At 45.1% G+C, this 23893-nt stretch overlaps 1 long non-coding RNA gene and 1 pseudogene across 1 annotated transcript in view; one reads left to right on the top strand and one right to left on the bottom strand.

Annotated features, from left to right (window-relative positions):
- Positions 1-23893, top strand: part of LOC132391932 (uncharacterized) — a 67268-nt gene that overhangs the window by 8426 nt on the left and 34949 nt on the right. The window lies entirely within an intron of this gene.
- On the bottom strand, positions 22184-22360 carry LOC132392030 (U2 spliceosomal RNA; annotated as a pseudogene).

The following is a 23893-nucleotide window of genomic DNA, read 5'->3' as shown; positions in this document are numbered from 1 at the left end:
TAACAATCCTGTGTCAGTCTTCAGCTGGTATCTCAAGGACTGGAACATACTGAAGTTATTGTTGATTAGAAAACTCAAACTGTATGATATTTGCAAAAAATATCATCTGGTGTCCAGGACCTGATGGCTTCCACAACATGGTTTTAAAGAAAATATTACAATAGACAATAGACAATAGGTGCAGAAGTAGACCATTCGGCCCCTCGAGTCTGCACCGCCATTCTGAGATCATGGCTGATCATTCACTATCAATACCCAGTCCCTGCCTTGTCCCCATATCCCTTGATTCCCCTATCCATCAGATATCTATCCAGCTCCTTCTTGAAAGCATCCAGAGAATTGGCCTCCACCGTCTTCCGAGGCAGTGCATTCCACACCTCCACAACTCTCTGGGAGAAGAAGCTCTTCCTCAACTCTGTTTTAAATAACTGACCTCTTATTCTCAATCCATGCCCTCTGGTACTGGACTCTCCCAACATCTGGAACATATTTCCTGCCTCAATCCTATCAAATCCTTTAATTATCTTAAACGCTTCAATCAGATCCCCTCTCAATCTCCTCAATTCCAGCGTGTACAAGCCCAATCTCTCCAATCTCTCTGCGTAAGACAGCCCTGCCATCCCAGGAATCAACCTAGTGAATCTACGCTGCACTTCCTCAATTGCCAGAATGTCCTTCCTTAAACCTGGAGACCAAAACTGTACACAATATTCCAGGTGTGGTCTCACCAGGGCCCTGTACAAATGCAAAAGAACATCCTTGCTCTTGTATTCAATTCCCCTTGTAACAAAGGCCAACATTCCATTTGCCCTCTTCACTGCCTGTTGCACTTGCTCATTCACCTTCATTGACTGGTGAACTAGGACTCCTAGGTCTCTTTGCATGTCTCCCTTACCTAACTCGACACCGTTCAGACAATACTCTGCCCTCTTGTTCCAGCTTCCAAAGTGGATAACTTCATGGGATTACATGGGATTACATTGAATATACTGGGATAAATTGGGTAATCCTGTCTAATTAGTTCATGCTGGTGCTAATATTTGATTTCTGTTTCCTACCATCCCACCTAATTCAAACCTTTCAGCATATTTCTTTTCTTACCTCTATTTGTATGATTTCTGAAAGCTTATCTACACAACTATTTCTTGTGCTCTCTAATCATTTGTTCACTGAAAATTTTCATAACTTTTCATAAAACCAAACTGTTCAGAAACAGGCCCTTCAACCCACAATTTCTGCATGGAAAACAATGCCAAATTAAACTAATTCTCTTCTATCTGTATGTGATCCATATACTCCCAACCCTGAATATTCATGTGTCAATCTAATGGATTCTTAGGCACTATGTTATCTGTTTCCAGCATTTCCATTCCAAGTACTTACAACTTTGTGAGTATATATTTTTAAAAACCTGCAATACTCATATTGTTTAAACTTCTCCCATATAACCTTAGATGCATGTCCTGTTATCTACCCTAGGAAAAACTACCTCTGACTGCCTACCCTATCTATTCCTCTCATAATTTTTATAAGCTTCCATAAGGTATCTCCACTCCCCATTCCTCAGTCTGTGTCACTCCAGAGAAAACACCCCAACTTTGTCCACTCACTCCCTATAGCTCACACTCTCTAATCTAGACAGCATCCTGGTGAACCTCTTCTGCACCGTCTCCAAAGCCCCCACATCCTTTTTGTAATGGGACAGCCTGAACTGCACACACTATACCAACTGCAGCTGAAGCAAAGTTTTATAGGGCTGCAATGTAGCTTCCTAAAGCTAATACTAAATGCCCTAACCAATGAAAGGGAGCACCCTATCTATTTGTGTGGCCATGTTCATTTGGATCCTAAGATGCCATCAATGCTCTCAATGGTCCCACCATTAACCATATACTTTCCCCTTACATTGGCCCTCCCAAAGTGTAACACATCACACTTCCCTAGAGTAAACTCCATCTGACATTCCTTTCCCCGTATACGTAACTGATCGATATTATGCTGTATCCTTTGATGGCCCTCTTCACTGTGCTTATGATATCTAAAGACTTACTAACCTGCCCATCAATATTTTCATTCAAGCCATTTATATATAAATGCTCTGTTTTATATGGGCAAGCCAATTCTGAATCCAAACTGCTGAGTCATTTGCACATCTAATATTAGAGACCTTGTCTTATGCCTTACTCATCAATTGCCTTCCCCACTACCTCAAAAAAACTCTTAAGTTTGTAGGATACAACCCACACCGCACAAAGTCATGCTGACTATCCCAAAGCAGGCTATGCTTTTCCAAATATGCATAAATCACATGACAAATAATCCTCTCCTGCATCTTCAATACTTCTATAGTGAGGCTCACAATTTCCTGGATTATCCCTATTTCCCTTCTTGAACAAAGGAACTCTATTGACTACTCTCCATTCTTCCAGGATCTCACCTGTTGCAAGTCAGGATACAAAGATCTTTGTCAAGTCCCCAGTTATCCTCCTCTCTTGCCTCCTTCAATAACCTGGGATGTATCCTAATATAACCAGGAAGAAAAGCAGTCTCATTTTACAGTCTGTGGTTCTAACAAAAAGGCTTTCCTGATATGGGTTGTCATAGTAGGGACTCGGGTACATGTGGGGTCAAACTCCACTCCAGAGATTTGAGAATAAAAGTTGTGCTGAAATTCCATTGGCAAAGAGAGGAGGATGGGGACTGCTAATTTTCATGTGGAGTGGTTAAAGTATAAAAGTTCGCAGGTGGATATCTCAGAGCATTATCTCCCAAGCAGTAAGGTTGATCAACACCTCCACCCACTAACCCAACCTACCACACCCCAACACAACTACTTTATCATTTTCTTTCGGACTCACCTTATGTACAGACACTCCTGTGCCTAGTGTCACTCTATGGGCATACAATCAATATGTGTAAATTGGCTATCTTATGTATATTTATTTAATATGTTTTTTTAATTATTGTGTACTTTATCCAATTGTATTTTTTTGTTGTGCTGCATCGGATCTGGAGTAAAAATTATTTTGCTCTCCTTTACACTTGTGTACTGAAAGTGACATTTTAAAAAATCTTCAAACCTCTAGATGGACATAAATAAATAGTCATGACACTCTTTCAAAAAAGGACATAGAATCTCTTGGTGTGTCACTTTGTATTTGCTCCTCATCAACATGAACAAAATCGATTATCTCTGTCATTCTTTATTGGAGTTCTTGCAAACCTGCTTTCTGATCGATTGCCCCATTTCTAAAATGTAAAACCAATTCAATAATCACTGGCTATAAAGCTGTTCAGGATGTTTCAAGATTGTGGCAATCACAATAAAAGCTCTTTTCAGGTACGAATTAAAATGACTTTCTGCCTCACTGATTGCCTCACCCTTGATTTCCTGGCTCTACAGACCTTAAGTGATGTTTAACAATGTCAGATTGACAAGTTTCCTTCACTTAGGCTTCAGAGACATTTTATTTCAGGTCCACCAACATCTAAATTGGGGATCTGAACATATGTTATGATGAAGTAGCATTCCAACCTTGCTTCAAAGTCCAAAGTAAAATTTATTATCAAACTGCAAACATGTCACCACATACAATCCTGAGATTCCTGTTCTGCAGGCGTAGTTAGCAAATCTATAGAACAGTAACTGTAAACATCAGAAACTGTTAACTGTAAACAAACTATGCAAATGCAGATATAAATAAATAGCAATAAATAAAAATCATTAAATAACAATCATGAAATAACAATATAAGAGTCCTTAAATTAGTGTAGCTATCCCCTATGGTTCACGAGGCTGATGGATGAGGGGTAGTAACTGTTCTTGAACCTGGTGGTGCAATCCAGAAGCACCTGCACCTTCTACCTGATGGCAGCAGTGAGAAAAGAGCGTGGCCTGGATGGTGGGGATCTTTGATGATTGATGCTGCTTTTCTACAGCAAATTTTCATGTCGATGTGCTCAGTGGTTAGGAGGGTTTTATCTTGCATCAACTCCACTTGTTTCACTGTTTCTCTCTATGAATCTAGAGTAATGTGATAAAAAATCAGTCAGTCTTTCTTTTAAAAGAATGACTGAAGAGGTGGCTAGGGGAAGAAGAGTTCTTGTTTTTCAATCCCCGTTTACTATGAAGAAATGTTTCCTGACATCACTTCTGTGTGCACTGCCTGCAGTATTGAGGTCTGGCTTTGATAATCTGCGTTTCCCCAACAGAGGAGGTAGCTTCACTCTAAGAACCATACCTAATCCTTTAATCGTCTTAAGCACAAACATCTCAATTAGATAACCTTCTTAATCTTCATTCCTCAAGAGACTAAATTTAGCAACTCAGCTTCAGAATTTAACCTTTTCAGTCTGATTAGCAACAGCAATATCTGAAATTTGCATTGTTTGGTGATTTCATATGGTTAATCTGGGAGAATTGTGATTTTGACAATAAAGAACAGAATAAATCTATGCTAACCATGGTTATTAATCAATGATACCTTGTTAACCCATGACCTTAGCTGGGTACACGTTTATCTATACTTTCTTTTTTATTTCTTTTGTCTCTGAATTTGGTTGAATCTATGGGATCAGCTAATACTTAAAGAAAATTATCAACTTGGCTTTATTTTAGTTGAACTAAATTTAGGACTTATCCCAAGAAATTATGAATCTTGAAATTAACATTAATTTTTCAAATTATGGTAAATCCATATCTCATCATTTCTTTGAATAGCCACAAAACAGCTTTTAGTTTTTACACTTTTTTGTCAAAGGGGAGTTTGCAAAGAGGAATGGTAAGAAAACCTGCACCTAACTTTACAAAGTGGAAAATCTGATGGGAAATTCTGGAGAGAGTTGTAAATGGAAATTTATTGGTTTCCCATTCACTGTTTTGCATTCTTTGGATTCAATAAACTTTGCTATTTTCCTAATATTCCTTCTATTAAAAAAAGTTTGAAAGTGCTGGATGTTTCATTGTATATAAGAAATTTAATGGCATTTTATGTCAATATTATTGCTTAAGATATTTCAAAAATACAAATTTGTTTTATTATTTGTCAATTCCTCATTACTTAAAAATTCTTTGTTTAAGTGGCAATCCTCGTGATATTATTAAAAATCTTTAGTTCCACTTACCTTAATTTCATGAGTAGGTAGAAATTTAATTTCACGCTTGTATTCAGATTCAGATTATTGGCATAAGTACCAGAGTACCATGGAATTCCTCGCTTGTAGGAAGCACACAGACTAAACAGTGTACAGTACATGATAATAATAGATACCACAATAAATTCAGCCAGAGCAAAGATGGAAAAGTTTGTGAAATGTTTAAAATTAAAATTAAAAAAAACATTTTACTTCTCAGTTCATTATCCTTAAAGATACTTCAACGTAATTAGTTAAGCAGCTTGTTTAAAAATGAAATAAATTTTGCTGGATACTTGATATCCCTGCAGAACCATAGGAACTGGATAAAGGTGACACCCAAGATCAATTGGTAGTTGTTCACATGTTTCCTCAGCTCAGTATTGATCTCAAATTCCAGGAAGTGCTTTTGAGGATATTGGCCAGGACATTTATTATTGCTTGTTGTTTAAGTATATTTTTGTACTTTTATTTTATAATTATCCATTTCAGCATTCAAATGTCATAATCAAATTGAGTATAATACAAAACAAAGATCTTAAAGTTTCTCATAATAATGTTCTTAATCTGACATCTGTCATGCCAATGATATTTCAATTCCCATGCTGGAATTGTAATTGGATTCTGGGGCCTACCATGAATTTTAGTGACGGATTCGTACTTGCTGAACAAAAGCTGCTCAATCATTTGTGTCGTACTGTTATAACAGTAGAACATAAAAGTATTCATTCATAAAGATAAGACTTGATTTAGCCTGAATAGATTTAAATTTAATGCAAAAATTGAATCCAGCTAGCCAGTTACTGCAAAAATAATTCAGCATTGTGTGATAGCGAGGTATCTTCATTATTAATTATAAACACAAACTTGCAGTTGTCTCATGGATATCATTTGACATAATGTGAATATCTTACATTACCTACTGAAGAAAATTTATAGGAAATTCAAGATAGCTATGTTTCAGAAGGAAATTTGAATTCCCAAAGAGAATAAATAATTTTAGGTTTTCTCTGTCCTTTTTACAGTACTGTACAAAAGTCTTAAAAAATGTAAAAAAAGATTCTGTAAAGCAAAGATGCTTTCAAAAGCAATGAAATGAAAAGTTACTATGTATAAAAAAAACTATAGAGAGCAGTAAACAATAAAAAACAAAATCCAATCAGTATTTGATGTGACCACCCTTTGCCTTTAACACTGCATCAATTCTCTTAGGTACACTGTCATGCAGCTTTTTAAGAAAGTCAGCTGACAGGTTGTTCCAAGCATCACAGGGAACTTGCAACAGTTTGTCTGCAGACTCTGTCTCTCTCGCTTGCTTCTGTCTCTCCAGGTTATCCCAGACAGCTTTGATGATGTGGAGATCAGGGTTCTGAAACCATATAAAAAATCAAGGGTGCCTAAGACTTTTGCTCAGTACTGTATGTTGTTATGAACTAAGTAAATCATACTACAAAGAAATGAGCCCTTGCCCCAAATGATCTGTGTTGCTGTTAACACTGCATTGATCTTTATCCATCCTTTCGATATTCTATCAGTCTTTCACCCTTCCTCCTGAGCTCCTGTAAATACATTTTTTAAACATTTTTCCCTCCAGCCTCCTCTCCCTTTTAATGACAATTAGAGACTTTACGAGTAAAGCCTGAAGCAGATGGATACAATGAACTACGACTGGGGAGAGATGTCTATCATAATCCTATCGGTAGGCCAGGGATCTAAAAAATATCAGCAAAGCAGATGGTGACCTTTCGTTAGTCAGAGAGCAAGATTAGAATCAGAATTAAGTTTTGACATCATTGACATTTGTTGTAAAATTTGTTATTTTGCAGCAGCAGTGCAATGAAAAACATAAAAAGTTCTAAATTAAAGCAAAAAATATATTTTAAAATGAAATCAAAGAACTAGTGCAAGCAGAGAGCAAATATAGGTAGTAGTGTCCATAGGTCCTTTCAGAAATCTTATGGCTGAGGGGAAGAAGCTGTTACTAAAACATTGAGTATGAGTCTTCATTCTCCTATAACTCCTCCCTGATGGAAGCAATGAAAAGAAGACATGTCCTAAGTGATGGACGTCCTTCACCAGGAAGCTGTGTTTTTGAGACATTGCCTCTTGAAGGTGTCCTGTATGCTGGGGAGGCTGATGCCTATGATGGAGTTGGCTGAGTTCACAACTTTCTGCAGCTTTCTCTGATCCTGTGCAGTGGCCCCTCCATACCAGACAGTGATGCAACCAGTAGAATGCTCACAAATGGTACATCTGTAGAAACCTGCGAGTGCCTTTGACGACATACCAATTCTCCTCAAATTCCTAATAGATGCTGTCATGCCTTCTTTGTAATTGCATCAAAATACTAAAGGCTTTGGCCCAAAACGTCGACTGTACTCTTTTCCTTAAATGATGCCTGGCCTACTGAGTTCCTCCAGCATTTTCTGCATGTTGCACAGAATTCCAGCATCTACAGCTTTTCTCTTGTTTGTGACCAAAATACCAAGGTTGTGTTCATGGGTTTACTGTCCATATAGAAATCTGATGGTGGAAGGGGAAAATTGGTTCCTGAAATGTTGAGTGTGTGTCTTCAAGCTCGAATACCTCCTCCTTGATGGTAGCAGTGAGAAGAAAGCATGTCCCACGTGATGGGAGTCCTGAATGATAGACGCTGCCTTTTTGAGGCATCACCTATTGAAGATGACCTTGATGTGATGCAGCTGCCTGAGTTTACAGTTTTCTGCAGGTTTTTCCAATCCTGTGCAGTGGCCCCTCCATACTAGACGGTGAATGCAACCAGTCAGAATGCTCTCTACAGAACATCTGTGGAAATCTGCTGGAGTCTTTGGAGAACATCAGCGGACATGTCGGGATGATAGTTGTTGGTTAGGGTGTCAGTTAAGTGGTGGGATTAGGAGCAGACAGACTGCAAAATGATAAATGTGCAATCTCTGATCGGGGGTTTACGCGCAGGATAACAGTGTTCATTGGGTTAGCGTTCTGCAGAATATACCCATGCTGCTTCTGTCAGTAGTTCTGAAAAGAGACATTACCTGGGGGAATCCAAAAATTTTCAACTTTTACATGGCTGTTTGCCTAAATCCTGGGAGGTGATGCAGAAGTTTAACAAAAAACTGATTAACAGTTTGTACATTAATTTGTCTTTATCCAAAATAGCTTTCCTTAAATGCCAAAGTCTGCTCCACAAGCAAATATGTTGTCTGTCCTTCAGCATGTGTTTATTAAAAATATTTAAGGACAAGTATGTTGGGCCTTTGGTTTTAGATATTTTTAATTTTTTTCACCTCCCTTGAAATTCCTGGCATTAAAAGCTGGATTCTGTAATGTGCACACTGCTGTTGTTTTTTTTGGACAAAGGAGTTAGGGTGAATCTTGTAACCTGTATTTTATGGAATTGTGAAAAAACAGGCTCTGTAGTTTATATCAAACAGTGAAATAGTCTTGCCATTAAACGACAGTAGTTACATATTTACACTTCTGTTCATTCTCTACAGGATTACTTTGGAAATTCCTGCAATTTCACAGGGCTCTCTGAAACAGTATGTCACTGTGAAAAGAGGATTTATTTTTAGACTGCAGAAAAGCAGTGGGTGGAACCTCAGATAATGTGGCTGCCTTTTTTTTCCCCCTGCAACATTTCTAAGGGCTTATTTTTAGTTTTCTGAAATTGTGTATCCAAATGGTTGAATGTCGTGTCTTTCCTTCCTGTAGGAAATCAGTGGCAGTTTCAGTCAACAGCTCCACATAATACAGCAATTAATCGGAAGATATCACATAAAACTGTTTAGAAAGAACAACATCTGTATTTTGGTATGGATTACCGCATATTTATGATATACGTATTTACAAAATCTGCAGTTTGTAACAGTGAGTTGATGCATTGCCAAGATTAAAATAGCAACATTAATCTCCAACTGTTTACTTTGCTGTAAAACCTTGGCTCTGATGTCCAGGGACGCAGCATAGCAGTTAGCACAGCGCTATTACAGATTGGGCCATTCTGGAGTTCGGAGTTTATTTCCTGAGCCATCTGTAAGGAGTTTGCACTTTCTCCCCGTGGCTGTGGGGGTTTCCTCTGGGCACTCTGGTTTTCTCCGACAGTCCAAAGCCGAGTTAGTAGTTAATTAGTCATTATAAATTGTCCTGTAATTATGAGGGTCTTCATTGGTTGAGGTTGACCATGGATGTTACAGCCCAGCTGTCTACATGGTACGCAAGCCAGGGCAGTACAACGAGGAGTGCAAACTGTTGCCCATTCAGCAGGCACCCCCTCCCCACAAAGGTGGTAAATCCAAAGGAATGGCAGAGACCGATACAGTTTGGCTCTGGCAGCATCGCCTGAGGTGCTGAGTTTCTCCGGTATTCTGTGTGTATCTCTTAGTCCTGGTATCCAGGGATTTATCTGACTCTCAAAACAGGCTAACCCCACACTGACATTGTATTGTTCAAGATTAAACTAGTACTGACATCCAAGCATTTTGCATTAGTTCTGAAGCTGCTTTGAATAAAAAGTATTAGAAACTACCTTAGAAGGTCAGAATCTTTTTACCAAGGTGGTATTGTCAAGTTAGAGGACATACACTTAGATTTAAAGATAAAGATCAGTTTTATAAGACAATAAGACATAGGAGCAGAATTATGCCATTCAGTCCAACAAGTCTTCTCCACCATTGCATCCTGGCTGACTTATTATCCCTCTCAACCCCATTCTCCCACCTCCTCCCTGTAACCTTTGACACCCAGACTAATCAAGGACCTATCAACCTCCGCTTTAAATATACCCAATGACATGGCCTCCACATCCATCTCTGGTAATGAGTTCCACAGATTCATCACACTCTGACTAAAGAAATATTCTTTATTTGTGACATGTATGCCTAAACATCGAACATGCAATGAAAAGCATTGTTTTGTGTCAACAACCCATGCTGTCCGAGATGTGCTGGGGACATCCAAAAGTGGGGCCATGTTTCCAACACTAACATGGTTTACTCACAAGTTACTGACCCTCCCCTAACCTGTATGCTTTTGGAATTGGAAGGAAGCTGGAGCACTCAGAGTAAACTCATGATCACGGGGAGAACGTACAAGCTCCTTACAAGCAGTGGCAGAATTGAACCCAGGTCACTGGCGCTGCAAAATGTTATGCTAGTTTAAAGAAGATGGAGAGGGTACAGAGGAGATTTACCAGGATGTTGCCTGGTTTGGAGAACAATTCATGTGAAGCAAGGTTAGCAGAGCTGGGACTTTTCTCTTTGGAGCATAGAAGAATGAGAGGGGACTTGATAGAGGTCTACAAGATTATGAGAGGCATAGATAGGATGGATCGTCAGTACCTGTTTCCCAGGGCACTAATAGCTAACACCAGAGGGCATATGTACAAAATTAAGGGAGGGAAATTTAGGGGAGACATCAGGGGTAAGTTTTTTACACAGAAGGTTGTGAGTGCCTAGAATGACTTGCCAGGGATGGTGGTGGAGGCTGAAACATTAGGAGTATTTAAGAGCCTCTTGGACAGGCACATGGATGAAAGAAAAATGGAGGGTTATGGGGTAGTGTGGGTTTAGTACTTTTTTTTAAGGACTATATGGGTCAGCACAACATGGAGGGCTGAAGGGCCTATACTGTGCTGTAGTGTTCTATGGTTCTATGGTAAGAAACACAGGACAAAATTTTTATTTACACAGTGTACCTGGAACAGACTATGGGACAGTGATGAATTCAGATATATTTGTGGTGTTTAAAGGGCTGCTTTAAAGAGAAATGAATATGGAAGAATAAAGGTATGTGGACCATGTCCAGGCCAAATGGATTTAGTTCATGCAGACATTATGGGATGAAGGGCCAGTTCCATGCTGTTCCTGTTGAATATTCCATACTTAAGATGTTTAAACTGTGGATCATTTAATTTTAAAGACTGTGTTTCAAATTTCAGATTTACTTATTTATCACATATACATCAAAACATACAGTGAAATGCATAATTTGTGTTAAATACCAATACACCCGGCGCCAACATAGCATGCCCACAATGTTAAGCAGATTCCAAGAGGACCACAACCTTGGCGTAGGATTTGGAGGTTTGCCTGCCTCAAAGACCTGGAGAACTATGTTGGCTGGAGTACAGGCCTTGTGTTTTAGCTCCTGGTAGGGTCAACAATGCCAAACAGGTCAAAGGGTAGAGGCCAGTATAGTCCACCGGTCGTCCAGGGGTTCAGGAGTTCCAATCACATCTAACAACTGTGATTAGTCAAAAAAAAGTTACTAGAAAAAGCAATGAAGATTCCTTCTATATCTGTGTGCAATGGTATTCCTGACTCTCTACCCAGGAATTACATTGCTGATAGTAGTGAAAACCAAGATGAAGCTACTGGCAGGATGAAGTAATCCCTGAACACTACCAAGACCAAGATCAACATTGGTTTTTGGAAAGTATGAACCATGCACAACACTGGCAAGCTTGGACAGATAACTGCAGAAATGTATTGTTACAACCAACATTTACTGGGCGCCAGTGAAAACAGATAGACAGGGTCTGACAGACTGAAGGCAGCAACTGGTGAAACAGTTTTATCAGTACCTGCAGATTCACCTACCTGGGCAGTAGGATGGTGGGACCAAGGACGACATCTAGTGCAGACTCAGCAAAGATAGAAATGTTTTCTGATCAATGAACAACTTATGGGGATTAACCAAATACAGTGTCCACACCAAGGTGAAGCTGTACCAGCAGAACTGTGTTCTGTCCACACTCTTGTATGGGTCAAAATGCTGGCACATGACAGGATGACCTTGCAAGCTGTCATCATTCCACAGCATGAGTCTTCAGAAGATCCCCTGCATTTTCTGGCCAAGAAAGATCTCCAAACTCATCCTACTCTTTCAGTGACACCAAGAGGACACGGCCACAATCATCATGAGGAAATGTTGGAGATGGATTGGGCATGTGATGAGATTAGAGGCCAACTCCATGAAAAAGACAGCACTTCATTGGTCCCTTGAAGGGCGGCAGAAACACAGGAGACCAAAGACAACATGGCACTGTCCCACAGAGGCATGGACCCTGAACCACAGCTGGGGCACAATAGAGAAGATAGCCAAGGACAAACAGCAATGTAGGACCTACATTGCTGCCCCAACGCCAGTGGCATAATGGGCAGTAAATAAGTAATGTTCAGCAGAGCAACACTAACACAACAACAGCGACAAAGAGAGTTGCGCACCTCTGCTCCATCCACCAAAAACAGAACTTTCCGGTGGACAGGCATTTTAATTCCAATTCCCATTCTCCAGCCCTTTACCTTTCTCACCTGCCCAGCTTCAACTATCACCTTCCAGCTATCCTCCTTTCCCTAACCCCTCCCCAGCTTTTTATTGTGGTGTCATCTCCCTTCCTTTCCAGTCCCAAAGAAGGATCTCAGGCAGAAATGTCAACTGTTCATTCATTTCCGTGGACGCTGCTTGACCTGCTGAGTTCTTCCAGCATTTTGTGTGCCTTGTTTTGGATTTCCAGCATCTGCTGTATTTCTGGTGTCAAACAAAACAAGTAAAGTTCAAGGAGCCCCTTTTCTTTCTCCCACCCACTCACTTACAGGCCTCCAACCTCATCCAAGTATTGCAGAAAATCCATCAATCTGATGAAAGATACGTTCTAATCAGTCCAAAGCTCAAAGACTTCTGTCATTCATGACTGAGAGCTGTAAACTTGAACACTCAAAATATCTACATACTGGGGGACAAGCTGAAACTTTTCATTTCAACTTCAAATGTGGTTTTAGTTACAGCTCTAATAGCTTACATGATTTCTCTAGAATTGCAAATTCTGGACAATGAGGGCATGAGGGCAATACTGACTGGTTCAGCAGTAGATAGGGTTGATGGAGCAGGAGGAAGCTGTCCAGCTCTTCAAGCTTGCTGCACCATTTTTAAGGTCAAAGCCGATCTTACACCACAGAACCATTTTCAAGCACTGCTACATATCCCTTGAGTGTTTTAGTATTCAGAAATATTTTGCTTTCTGTTTTGAAGTTACTTAGTGACTGTGCCTCCACAGCTATGGATTCATGGAATCTTTGGCCCTTGGTTTCCATACCTGCCATTCGTTCCCTGTCTATGCTGATCCCACTTTCCACCACTTGTACTACAGCTTTCTAAAGTTAGTTCAATGCTTCAGCACAGAAACAGGCCCTGTGCCAAGCTATTATTCTGCGTAGCCTCATTGACCTGCTCCTGGACCATAGCCCTCCATACCCCTCCCATCCATATACCTATTAATAGTTCTCATGGTGACGTTGAACCCTCATCCAGCACTCCTGCAGCTAGTTTGTTCCACACTCTCACCACCCTCTGAGTGAAGAAGTTCCCCTCATGTTCCCCTTCAACATTTCACCTTTCACCCTTAACCCATGACCTCCAATTCTCCTCAGTGGATAAAGCCTGCTTGCATGTACCCTTTCAATACCTGTTATAATTCTGTATACCTCTAGCAAATCTCCCCTCAATCTCTTACACTCTAAGGAATAAACTCCTACCCTATTCAACCATTCTCTATAACTCAGGTTCTCAAGTCCTGACAACATCCTTGTAAATTTGCTCTGCACTAAACCATGAGTTGTGGATCCTCAGCTGAATACTTATATTTTAAGAGAGTTTGTGTCACTGCCATACTGTCAGACTGTGCGTTCCCTTTGGCTGGCAAGATTCTTCCTCAAATCTTCTCAGAATATCCTATTCCTTGCCTTCAATTTATATCCATTTGTTATAATCACCTCTTCTAAGATGAAAACTTTTCTGTTAATATATTTGCACCTTATTATTTTGCTTAATCAGGTCTCATTTACTGTTGAGGCCTCACATTGGAGTATTTCGAGCAGATTTGGGCCCTTATCTAAGAAAGGATGTGCTGACATTGGAGAGGGTTCAGAGGAGGTTCACAAGGATGATTCCGGAAATAAAAGGGTTATCATATGAGGAGCATTTGATGGTCTGTACTCACTGGAGTTCAGAATAATGAGGGGGAATCGCACTGAAACCTATCGAATGTTGAAAGGCCTCAATAGAGTGGGTGTGGGGAGGATGTTTCCTACGGTGGGAGAGACTAGGAACAGAGGGCACAGCCTCAGAATAGAGGGGTTGTGGCGACCCACTTCCTAGCGCACTCGAACCGGCTCACAAATAGCCAGAGCGCCGGCATAAAGGCCAGTCCGAAAAGGGCGCCAGGTCTGTTTCACCAACAAAGGGAAAAGCCCGCATGGGACTGTGAATACATTCCCCCTACAGCAACCACGCCTGGGGAGGGTGGGATCAGGGAGGCTTTAAAGCGAGGCCGCGAAGTTCGAATAAAATCTTTTTTTTAACTGCAGTTTACCGAGCCCGTGTCGTTATTTCAGCGCTGCATGTAGCACACCGCTACAATTGGTGACCCCGACAGCCCAAACGATACTTGGGCCAAATATGAACGACGCCGCATCTGTTCATGCACTTTCATTGAAACTGCCAAGCTTCTGGACGCTGCGAGCTCACCTATGGTTCCAGCAAGCAGAAGCCCAATTCCACGTTTGGCAGATAACTTCGGAGGACACCCGTTACTACTACGTGGTGAGCTCCCTCGACCAGGACACAGCGGCACAGGTCGCGGAGTTCGTACAGTCGCCCCCGGCAGACGGCAAGTACACGGAATTCAAAGCCCTGCTCCTCAGGAATTTCGGACTCTCACGGCGCGAGCGGGCTGCCCGTTTACTGCACCTGGATGGCTTGGGAGACAGACCTCCATCGGCTTTAATGAATGAGATGTTGTCTCTGGCCAGAGGACACAAGCCCTGCCTCATGTTTGAGCAGGCATTCCTGGAGCAGCTGCCCGAGGACAAACGCCTGCTGCTGTCCGACGCAGATTTCAGCGACCCCTGGAAGGTGGCAGCCCGGGCGGACTTGCTGTGGAATGCCAAGAAGGAGAGTGGGGCGTCCGTCGCACAGTTCACCAGGCCACGCTCCCAGCAGCAAACCAGACCAAGCCCGGCCGCAGAGCCCGCTAACCCCAGAGGCAGAGGTGAGGAGACCAATGAACAATGGTGCTTCTACCACCAGCGGTGGGGCACAGAAGCCCGCCGCTGTCGCCCGCCCTGCAAGTTCCCGGGAAACGCCAGGGCCAGCTGCCGCTGATGGCTACGGCAGCTGGCCATCGGGATAGCCTTCTGAATGTGTGGGACAAGCGTTCGGGACGCCGTTTTTTGGTTGACACCAGTGCCAAGATCAGCGTTTTACCTCTGACAAGTTACAACATCCACAACAGAGAGCTGGGTCCCACCCTGAGGGCCGCGAACGGCAGCACGGTGAGGACTTACGGCACTTGTACGGTGCAACTACAGTTCGGCTCCAGCCGGTTCATGTGGGACTTCACTCTGGCTGCCGTAGCCCAACCGCTTCTGGGTGCGGATTTTTTGCGGTCTCACAGCCTACTGGTCGACCTGCCGAGGCAGAGACTGGTCCACACCGAGACCTTTCAGACGTTCTCCCTGGGAGAAGCCCAGTTGCCAGCCCCACACCTCGACTCCATCACGCTGTCCGACAACAACTTCACCAGAGTCCTGGCAGATTTCCCATCGGTTCTGGCACCGCAGTTCACGGCAGCCATGCCCCGACACGGCGTACAGCACCACTTCCCGACCCAGGGACCACCCCTCCACGCCCATGCTCAACGGCTTCCCCCGGACAAGCTCGGCCTGGCGAAGGAGGAGTTCAAGAGGATGGAGGAATTGGGGATCATACGGCGGTCCGACAGCCCATGGGCCTCCCCCCTGCACATGGTGTCCAAAGCAACAGGGGTATGGAGACCATGCGGCGACTACCACAGGCTGAACGAGGCTACAACTCCAGACCGCTACCCTGTGCCGCACATTCAGGACTTTGCAGCGAACCTGCATGGCGCACGGATCTTCTCCAAGGTAGACCTCATCTGGGGATACCATCAAATCCCGATGCATCCGGACGACATCCCCAAAACGGCACTCATCACCCCGTTCTGCCTTTTCGAGTTCCTCCGCATGCCATTCGGCCTGAAGAATGCCGCACAAACGTTCCAGCGGTTAATGGACGTGGTAGGACGCGACCTGGACTTCGCATTCATCTATTTGGACGACATCCTCATAGCCAGCAGCAGTCGTCAGGAGCATCTGTCCCACCTCCATCAACTCTACGCCCGACTGAGTGAATACGGTCTAACAATCAACCTGGCCAAATGCCAGTACGGGCTCGACACCATCGACTTCCTGGGCCACAGGATTACTAAAGACGGGGCAACCCTTCTGCCCGCTAAGGTAGACGCGGTCCGCCATTTTCCCCGACCCACCACAATCAAAGGCCTTCAGGAATTCGTAGGTATGGTAAATTTCTACCACCACTTCCTCCCTTCAGCTGCCCTAATCATGCGCCCCCTGTTTGCCCTGATGTCGGGTCCTGGCAAGGACATTACCTGGGACGAGAAGTCCGCCGCGGCTTTCATTAAAACGAAAGAAGCCTTGGCAAACGCCGCGATGCTAGTGCACCCCAGAATGGACGTCCCTACCGCCCTCACAGTGGACGCATCTAACACGGCAGTCAGTGGGGTACTGGAGCAACTCATCGCGGGTCGCTGGCAACCCCTGGTGTTTTTCAGCAAACACCTGCAACCACCTGAGCTTAAGTACAGTGCTTTCGACTGGGAACTGTTGGCGCTATACCTGGCAATCCGGCATTTCAGGTACTTCTTAGAAGGTAGGCCCTTCACCGCGTTCACGGACCACAAGCCGCATACCTTTACGTTCACAAAGGTGTCTGATCCCTGGTCGGCCCGCCAGCAGTGCCATCTGTCCTACATCTCTGAATACACGACGGATGTCCGGCACGTCTCGGGTAAGGACAATGTCGTGGCGGACGCGCTCTCTCGCCCTAACATTCATGCCCTTTCCCAAGGGGTAGACTTTCAGGCGCTGGCAGAGGTGCAGCAGGCAGATGAGGAGACCCCTAGTTACAGAACCGCAGTCTCAGGTTTGCAGCTCCAGGACCTCCCCGTAGGCCCAGGTGAGAGGACCCTACTCTGTGATGTCACCACCGGCCAACCCCGTCCCGTTGTCCCGGAAAACTGGCAGCGACGCGTTTTTGATTCCATTCGTAACTTAGCGCACCCCTCCATCAGGACAACCGTCCGGATGGTCTCCAGCAGGTTAGTTTGGCACGGACTCCGCAAGCAGGTCAGTCAATGGGCCAGTACGTGCATGCACTGCCAGAGGGCCAAGGTGCAGCGGCACACCAAAGCTCTGCCGCAGCAGTTCCAACCCACCCACTGGCGTTTCGACCATATTCATGTGGATATCGTGGGCCCTCTGCCAGTGTCACGAGGAGCGCGGGACCTCCTCACTATCATGGACCGGTTCACAAGATGGCCAGAGGCGATCCCGCTCACTGACACCACCTCTGAATCTTGCGCCCGGGCACTGATCGCAACTTGGGTGTCCCGCTTTGGTGTACCGGCCCACATTACCTCCAACAGAGGAGCCCAGTTCACCTCCAGCCTGTGGTCAGCTATGGCCAGCCTTTTGGGGACACATCTGCACCACACAACTGCCTACCACCCACAGTCGAACGGCCTGGTGGAGCGTTTCCACCGTCACCTAAAGTCGGCTCTCACGGCCCGCCTGCGAGGAGCTAACTGGGTGGACGGGCTTCCCTGGGTCCTATTCGGCATCCGCACGGCGCCCAAAGACGATCTGCACACCTCGTCGGCCGAGTTGGTGTACGGCGCAACCCTGGTCGTCCCCGGGGAGTTCATACCAGCCCCAAGGGGGCACGAGAAAGAACCCGCAGCAGTCCTGGGCAGACTACGCGAGAGGCTCGGCACCCTGGCCCCCATACCCACTTCGCTGCATGGGCAGAACCCGACCTGCGTACCCAAAGACCTGCAGAACTGTAAGGTTGTGTTTGTATGAATGGGCGGGCATCGGCCACCGCTGCAACGGCCCTACGAGGGGCCGTTTACGGTGATCAGGAACAACGGGTCCACGTTTGTGCTGGATGTTGGAGGGAGAGAGGAGGTTTTCATGGTGGACCGACTCAAACCGGCCCTTGTGGACTTGGCGCAACCGGTCGAGTTTCCAGCACCGCGGCGCAGAGGCCGACCTCCCAAACAGGGTCCGGCCCAGACTGTGGACAGTGGGGGGTGTATCCTGGTTCTGGGGGGGGTGGAGGGGGTTATGTGGTGCACTCGAACCGGCTCACAAATAGCCAGCGCACTGGCATAAAGGCCAGTCCCAAAAGGGCGCCAGGTCTGCTTCACCAAAAAAGGGAAAAGCCTGCGCGGGACTGTGAATACGTGCCCTCTACAGCATCTGCGCCCGGGGAGGGCGGTATCAGGGAGGCTTTAAAGCGAAGCCGCGAAGTTCGAATAAAATCTTTTTTTTAACTGCAGTTTACTGACTCCGTGTCGTTATTTCAGCGCTGCGTGTAGCATACCACTACAGGGTGTTCTTTTAGAAAGCAGCTGAGGAGGAGGGCCAAGTCATTGGGTATATTTAAGGTATAGGTTGACAGGTTTTTGATTAGTCAGGGCAATGAAGGGTTACGAGGAGAAGGCAAGAGATTGGGGTTGAAAGGGAACTGGATAAACCATGATGAAATGGCAGTGCAGACTTGATTGCATGGTTAGACCATTGGCTGATTGGTAGGAGGAAGCGAACAGGAATAAAAGGATCCTTTTCTGGTTGGCTGTCAGTGACTAGTGGTGACCACAGGGGTCATTGTTGGGACCACTTCCTTTTATGCTGTATATCAATGATTTAGATAATGGAATAGATGAGTTTGGCACCAAGTTTGCAGATGATACGAGAATTGGAGGAGGGGCAAGTAGTGTTGAAGAAACAGGTAGGATGTAGAAGGACACATTAGACACATTAGGAGAATGGGCAAGAGAGTGGCAAATGAAGTATAATGTTGGAAAATGCATGGTCATGCACTTTGGTAGAAGAAATAAATGTGCAGACTATTTTCTAAACTGGAACTACTACTACTATGTTGACTCAGTTCTAGAGGGCCAGCATTGGGCACAGGGAGAAAATCCAAAAATCTGAGATGCAAAGGGATTTGGGAGCCCCTGTGCAGAACACCCTAAAGGTTAACTTGCAGGTAGAGTAGGCCATGAGGAATGCAGTGTTAGCATTCATTTCAAGAGGTCTAGGATGCAAGAGCAGGGATGTGCTGCTAAGACTTTATAAGGCACTGGTGAGGCCTCACCTTGAGTATTGTGAACAGTTTTGGGCTCTTCATCTAAGAAAAGAGGTGCTGGCATTGGAAAAGGTTCAGAGGAGTTTCACAAGGACAATTCTGGGATTGAAAGGGTTACCATACAAGGAATGTTTAATAGGTCTGGGTCTGGACCCACTGGACTTATCTAGGACCTATACAAGGACCCTATCTGCTCCTCGATATCCCTGTTACCATTGGGCGGCCTATAAAAATCACCCAGTAGAGTTATTAACCCCTTCCTGTTCCTAACTTCCACCCACAGTGACTCTGTAGGCAATCCCTCCATGACGTCTACCTTTTCTGCAGCCATGACACTATCTTTGATCAACCTCTTTTGCCTTCCTTCCTGTCCTTTCTGAAACATCTAAAACCTGGCACTTGAAGTAAACATTACTGTCCCTGAGCCATCTAAGTCTCTGTAATGGCCACCACATCATATCTCCAAATACTGATCCACGCTCGAAACTCATCTGCTTTGTTTATGGTGCTTCTTGCATTAGAATAGATACATCTTAAACCGTTGGTTTGAGCACATCCCTTCTCCTTCACCTGCCTATCCTCCCTCACACACTGTCTCCAAGCTTTCTCTATTTGTGAGCCAACCTTCTCTTCCCCAGTCTCTTCAGTTTGGTTTCCACCCCCAATGATTCTAATTTAAACTCTCCCCAGTAACCTTAGCAAACCTCCCTGCCAGGATATTATCCCCCTGGGATTCAAGAGCAACCTGTCCTTTGTGTACAGATCTCACCTGCCCCAAAAGAGGTCCCAATCATCCAGAAACCTGAATCCCTGCCCCCTGCTCCAATCCCTCAGCCACACATTTATCCTCCACCTCATTCTATTCCTATACTCACTGTCACATGGCAGAGGCAGTAATCCCAAGATGCCTACCTTTGCGGTCCTGCTTCTCAAATTCCTTCCTAATTCCCTGTAGTCTGTTTTCAGGACCTTTTCCCTTTACCTACCCATGTCATTGGTACCAATATGTACCACAACATCTGGCTATTCTCCCTCCCACTGCAGGATATTGTGTACACAATCTGAAACATCCCGGACCCTGGCACTGGGATGTTTAATGGTTAAATATTTTAAGGAAAACTGTACACATTGAGCCTTTGATAATGGGTCATCAATCTAATAGACACTGCTTGCACTGACTGAGTATTTTGAGCATTTTCCTCCCTTTTCTATCACATAGCAGCTGCAGTTTCTTAAATGGATCCTGTGGTTTGGTCTTGAGCAGTTTCTTTACTTCTCATTTAACTTATTGATCACCTTCTGTGAAATCAAATACCTCTTCCTGACAGATTATATACCTTCACAGATGTGAGCCTCTTGTTTTGCTGCTTAGATATTTCCAGAAGGACTGTTAAAATTACGCCCCACAATTTAAAAATTAACCTCAACACACCTCAAAGCTGTACTTCCCACCTCGTCTCCTGGAAAAGTGCCATTCCCTTTTCCCCAGTTCCTTCCTCTTCACTGCATCTGTTCCCAGGATGAGCCTTTAATTTCCAGGGTCCTCTTTCCTCAAAGAATGGGATTTGCCATCCTCCATTATTGATGCTGCTCCCACCCACATCTCCTCCATTTCCCAGACATCTGTGCTCAACCCATCTTCCTTTTGCCTAGCCTGAACAGGGTCGAGTTTCTCTTGTCCTTGCCATCCACCCCATGAGCCTCTGCATCTAAAACACCATTCGCTGCAACCCCCTCCATCTTCACAACCGAACCCTACCACCAAACACATCTTTATCTCACCCCCCTCCCACTCTCCAACTTATGCAGGGATTGCTCCCTCTATAATTCCCTTGTCCATTCGTTTCCTCTCCACTGATCTCCCTTCCTACACTTATCCATGCAAACGACAGAAGTGCTACACCTGCCCATTCACCTCCTCCCTCACCTCCATTCAGGGCCCCAAACAATCCTTACAGGCGAGGCAAAACTTCAGCTGCGAATCTATTCGGTGCTCCTAGTATAGCCTCCTCTACATTGCTCAAACCCGACGAAGAAAAGCATATGTCTGCAAAAAGTGGTATTTCCTGGCGGCTAACCATTTCAATTCCTCTCCCCGTTCTGACATGTCAGTCTGTGGCCTCCTCTACAATGAGGCTGCTCTCAAGTTGGAGGAGCAATACTTCATTCTTTTAAGGTAGGTTCCAACCTGATGGTATGAACTTCGATATCTCCAACTTCCAGTCATTATTCCTTCATCTGCCTTCCCTCTTTTTCATGTCTCCATTCTGGCCTCTTCTCCTCACCTGCCTATCACCTCCCCTGGTGCACTTCCTCCTTCCCTTTCTCCTATGGTCCTCTCACCTCTCCGATCAGATTCCAACTTATTTAGCCCTTTACATTTCCCATTTATCACCTCCCTGATTCATCCCCCACTCCTGCCCCATCCACCTGGCTTCACCTATCACTTGTTCTCCTCCATTAACCCCACCTTTGCTTCCCCCTTTCCTTTCTGGCCCTGATGAAGTCTCAGCCAAAACATCGACTGTTTATTCCCCTCCATAGATTGTTCCTACAAAGCCAAAAGACTCCATTTTCAAAGCAATGAGCTTTATATTTTGTAACTATCTCACCAACTGGAAGTCAGACTCCTTATTAACATAATAAAGCTCCCAGTGGACACAAGAGACTACAGATAATGTATTCTGGACAAACAAGTCACTGGAGGAACAGTTTACACTAGGCCAAAACACAATAGCTACCGTGGAAACAAATAAATACATCGCCCTTTAAACTGGTTTAGTTCAGTTTCCCCAAAGGGAAGTGCACCATTCCCATTACTGTAATAGCAGGTTGATGCTTGGAGAAGGCAGAGCAAGCTCCTAGCCCAACTCCCTGTCCCAAAAATCAGTTTAATACATGGTCCACAAGTAAGGTACATACCAAATATTAAACTGGGAAGAACAGAGTTTTTTTTAATCAAAATAGACTTTATTCAAAAATAAAATTATATACAATAAACCATTCAATGACTTTCAATTCTTTACAATTATTTCCATTACTGTCTTACATTTTCACACTTTTTGCCACCCATGTGGCACTCTGTTATTCCATATTTACATACACTTGTTCAGGAGTATACACTCCGCCGCCCCCCCCCCCCACCCCTCAACTCCCGTGGGAGAAGAACCCTAGACTGTGGTCCTTCCCCACCAGGCCCTTGCGGTGGCTGCAACAAGTTTGAGTGCGTCCCTCAGCACGTACTCCTGCAGCCGAGAATGTGCCAGTCGGCAGCACTTCCCCACGGACATCTCCGTGTACTTGTAGACCATCAAGTTTCGGGCTGACCAAAGAGCGTCTTTGACCGAATTGATGATCTGCCAGCAGCACCAGGTGTTGGTCTCAGTGTGCATCCCCGGGAACAGCCCGTAGATCAGAGAGTCCTCTGTTACGCAGCTGCTGGGGATGAGCCTCGACACAGCCCCTTCCATCCTCCTCCACACCTTGTCCGCAAACCCACAGTGTGCAAAGAGGTGGGTCACCGACTCCTCCTCACTGCAGTCTTCCCGTAGGCAGAGGGGTGTTGAGACGACATTCCGGGTGTACAGGAGGGATCGGACTGGGAGGGCACCTGACACCGCCAGCCAGGCGAGATCTTGTTGCCTGTTGGTGAGGTCTGGCGATGAGGCGTTTTGCCAGGGTCTGCTCAGGAAACCACCCCACTGCGTCCATCACGTCCTTCTCTTGCAGTGCCTGCAGGACCTTACGTGCTGACCACTGCCTGATGGCCCTGTGATCAAAAGCATTGACCTGAAAGAACTTCTCTATGAAGGACAGGTATGGCAGCAATGACCAGCTGACAGGGGTGTTGCACAGGAAAGGGGCCAGACCCATCCTTCGTAGCCAGGGCGACAGGTAGAACCTGGGCACACAGTGGTACTTGGTTCCCACATTCCTGGGATTCACACACAATCTGATGCAGCCACACACGAAGCTGGCCATCAGGGTGAGGGCGACATTGGGGACGTTTTTGCCTCCGTTGTCCAGGGACTTGTGCATGGTGGTCTGTCTGACCCGCTCCATCTTGGATCCCCAGACGAATCTGAAGACGGCTCAGGTGATTTCCGAGCTGAAGGAGCGGGGGACTGGCCGCACCTGCGCCAAGTACAGCAGCCCTGAGAGCACCTCACACCTGATGACCAGGTTCTTGCCCACTATCGATAGGGAGCGCCCTCCCCACAGTCCCAGTTTCTGTTTGACCTTGGCAGTCCACTCCTGCCAGTTCTTGTTGCACGCCTCAGCCCCTCCAAACCAGATCCCCAACACCTTCACGTGATCAGACCTGATGGTCGGGCCAGTTGCCGAAGAGCATGGCTTTGCTTTTCATGTGGTTGACCCTGGCCCCCAACGCCTGCTCGAACTGTTCGCAGATGCTGATCAGCCTGCAAACTGACCTCAGATCAGAGCAGAAGACGGTGATGTCGTCCATGTGGAGGCTACACTTAATCTGAGCCAAAAGGCTGAGAAG

Source organism: Hypanus sabinus, chromosome 3 (assembly GCF_030144855.1).
Source record: "Hypanus sabinus isolate sHypSab1 chromosome 3, sHypSab1.hap1, whole genome shotgun sequence".
In the NCBI taxonomy this organism is placed as follows: Eukaryota; Metazoa; Chordata; class Chondrichthyes; order Myliobatiformes; family Dasyatidae; genus Hypanus; species Hypanus sabinus.
The sequence above is the reverse complement of the archived record's forward strand: the minus strand, read 5'-3'. Positions and strand labels throughout refer to the sequence as shown.